At 43.1% G+C, this 3,221-nt stretch overlaps 1 non-coding gene across 1 annotated transcript; it reads left to right on the forward strand.

The window, feature by feature from the left end:
* Positions 1-724: 724 nt before the first annotated feature.
* TRNAL-UAG (transfer RNA leucine (anticodon UAG)) lies at positions 725-804 on the forward strand. The gene has a single exon. It is a non-coding gene; the product is annotated as a tRNA-Leu (tRNA).
* Positions 805-3,221: the final 2,417 nt, after the last annotated feature.

A 3,221-nucleotide genomic window follows, 5' to 3' on the forward strand; every position in this document is an offset into this window, starting at 1 on the left:
TAAGATCTGCATTCAGTCTACCATCATACACTCCAGTAAATTATATACATCAAATCAGCAACTTACCAACACTAATATGTTGTAATAGAAATAATAGAGACTAATAGAAATAGCACACAAATACTATTTAAATGCAGAACACAGAAACAAACAAACTCTATAAATTAACTAGTGCACCAACCAAATTTATTTCACCATGCAACATATTTCGGGAGTCACAAACAACACAACGAAGTACTTAAAGGGCAAAACTCACGAAAACATTATGTAATTTCTTTTTCAGGTCTCGGGCACAGGATAGGTAAAACTTTCAGCGCCTGTTCTGTGAAAGTGGGCTTTTTTTGGGGCACTCCCGTTTCTCCCCACAGCAAAAACTCAGGCATTGGATCTTCAGATCCCAGCCTAGGCAACTTTATTGCCATGCCCTGAATTGTGTCGTTTATGTTCAAATTTACTATGACATCTAACTTTCGGGACGTGATCTGGCTGTTTTCTCCGGTGCTACCATTGCCTCGTTCATGAATAATATTAATTATGACCAACTTCACTCCTTCACCCAAAATAGAGTTAAAACAAACCCAGCTAAATTCAATAAACTTCCACGAAAAAGGATGAAGAGGAAGCACAATTCTTCTGATTTCTCTCTCTCTAAACTCAACCCCCGTCACGTTAATTTGAGTTTGAGAAGAACACTTTTTTCAAATGTGGAAAAAGCAAAACACACGGTAGCGTGGCCGAGCGGTCTAAGGCGCTGGTTTTAGGCACCAGTCCGAAAGGGCGTGGGTTCGAATCCCACCGCTGCCAATATTTCTTTATGGAAGAAATATTTTGGAAAGCGCCGGTTCTCGTCATCGAGTGCAGACGTGTTTTTCTATTTCCTGATTGCCTTAGTGTAACTTTAACAGCTAAGCCTAGTGAGCGTGTAGTTCTTTTTTTTTTTTTTTGCTAGATTTTTATTTTTCCAAGTTGTTTGACGATGTCTTCATCAACCAAGAAGGTCATGGAAGTTATGCGTCGTACAGTTTTTGTGGAAACGACAACTTCAAGCCATGGGGACGTTATCCATTCTGTTATTTCTACGTTTGGTGCTGCTTCGGTCACTGCCGTAGTTCCTCGCCCGGGTGGATATGAGGTAACTTTTGTTCTTCCCGACGATGTGGACCTGGCTATAGATGCTGGTCTAACTGTAAATGGTGTGCACTGTTCGGCTAATGGTGTCACTAAACGTACTATTACTGTGTCATTTATGGACGTACCCGAATATATCGACGATGATATTATTCTAAATAAACTTAAAGATTATGATTGTGAGGTGAAAAGCCCTATTGTGTGGAAGAGGGACCAGGGCATATACTTAGGTATACGCCATGTTCGTGTGTGTTTTAGTGAGAAGTGTATCTCTTTGCCGTACGTAGTAAAGTTTTTTGATCCTTTGGGCAAGGCGGTATTGGTAAAAGTGAAGCATGATCGCCAGTCAAAAGTATGTAATTTATGTTTGGGGCGGATCATCTATATCGCGATTGCCCCAATTTATATGCCGACATTGTCATATGCAGGGACACGTCCGTCAACGTTGTCCCAAGCTTGTTGTTCCTCGAACTTCCTCTAGTGACGACGCTGAAGTGGCCACGCCTACTACTTCTTGTGACGCCGCTAAAGTAGACACGGCTGCTCCCTCTCGTGCAGTGCCTCATGATGTTGACACCATTTCTGTTTGTCCACGCGTTGATTCGGAGGTTCCCCTTTCAAAGAAGGCTGCAGCTACCCATCGGGTGGTGGACGATGTTTCTGCCCGACGATCGACGGTTTCTGGTGGGGCCAGGGAACGGGCAAGTAGTCACCCCTGCTGCAAGTCGCAATTTTGATCGTCACTTCCCGCCACTTCCGGTTAGTGGTGTGAGTACCGCCGGCGATGTGGAGATGCCTCTTCCTCGTCGTTGGAGGTATGCTAGTGTGGTGGCAATGTCTCCTGGTGACACTTCTAAGAAGGGCAGTGGACGAAAACGGGTGTCGGACGTGCCAATACTACGGATATCTCGGGCGAAGGCGAAGGCGGTGTCGCAGCCTTAAATGTGTTTTTTGTGACAGTTTGTTTGTTTCAGTTCGTGTAAGACTTTCATTTATTGTTATTTGAACTTTGTGCATATTTGCTTAGATCTTTACATTTATTCTTGTTATTTTTGTGTTTGTGACAGTTTCCTTTCAATTCTTGTACCTTTACTTTCTCTTTAGCATGGTACATTTACTAAGGGTGGGAGTTTTGAATTGTAATGGGTTGCGTAATATTAGTAAGCTGTCTTATTATCTGGATTACTTTGTTACTAATTTTGATGTTGTTTGTTTACAGGAAACGTTTTTACTGATGATTTTCCTGATGTCGTTCTGAAATTTTGGCCAGGTGTAGCTTTTTTTAATAATTCTACTTCTGGCCGACAAGGGTTGCCATCTTGGTACAGCAGTTTTGTGTGATAATGTTACATTCGTTTCTTCTGATGGGGTGGGTAGGGTTCTGACAGTCAAATTCAGTTTCGAGTCTTTGTCTTATCTGTTATCATCTGTGTACGCTCCTCGCGATATCTCCGAGCGACGGGAATTTTTCCAAAACTTGGAGTATTGTTTGGATGGTTGCACAGGATTGCTTGTTGTGGGAGATTTTAATTGTGTGGTGGATGTGGCACGCGATCGATTTCCGGTCCGTTTCTACCGAGACGCCAGCCGTTCGGCTTTTGTCCAGTTTCTTAATAGGTTTGATTTGCTTGATGCGCATTCACTCATATCGCCGACTACACCTGGTTTCACATGGAAGCGTTTTGTTAATGGTGAGATGATGTCGTCTCGTATTGACAGGGTTTTGCTTTCTTCTACCTTGCAGGGGACTGTCCAACGTTTACGTACGTTGTGGTTTCCTGCTATAGATCACGCTTTATTGGGCTTCGACCTTACTCTACGACCAATTGTCAGAGGTCCTAATTTCTGGCACTTCAATAACCAGTTATTGAGGGATGCCGAATATGTGAAAGCCATTAAGCTGTTGATCGCCAGAAGTCGTAGTTGGTCAGTTTATGGGACTGATAAAATTAAATGGTATGAACAATTGAAATGCGCGTTCCGTATACTTACCGAGCGTTATTCGATTCTTCGTGCGCGGGCATCCCGTTCTCGCAAATGTCAGCTTGAGTCGTCCATCAATCGTGAGCTTCGAAAACTGACCCGTTTCCCTG

This window comes from Tachypleus tridentatus, chromosome 4 (assembly GCF_004210375.1).
Source record: "Tachypleus tridentatus isolate NWPU-2018 chromosome 4, ASM421037v1, whole genome shotgun sequence".
Taxonomy (NCBI): domain Eukaryota; kingdom Metazoa; phylum Arthropoda; class Merostomata; order Xiphosura; family Limulidae; genus Tachypleus; species Tachypleus tridentatus.